Consider the following 205-nt stretch of genomic DNA (forward strand, 5'->3'; position numbering starts at 1 on the left):
ATTGCCACCTGTTGCAATGTTGCACAAGGTCACGGCGATATGGTGGTGGGAATCTCATACCTTGCATTTCAAATACATCTAAATGTTTCCTCTTAGCAGAAAGCACAGATAAGATGTACCGTTTACAGAACACTTTAGTGTGCCTGAAAAAGGTAAGTTTCCGTTATATATGTCTGCCTATATCTATCTATCTATTTTTGTGTAC

Source organism: Penaeus monodon, chromosome 28 (assembly GCF_015228065.2).
Source record: "Penaeus monodon isolate SGIC_2016 chromosome 28, NSTDA_Pmon_1, whole genome shotgun sequence".
Lineage (NCBI taxonomy): Eukaryota > Metazoa > Arthropoda > Malacostraca > Decapoda > Penaeidae > Penaeus > Penaeus monodon.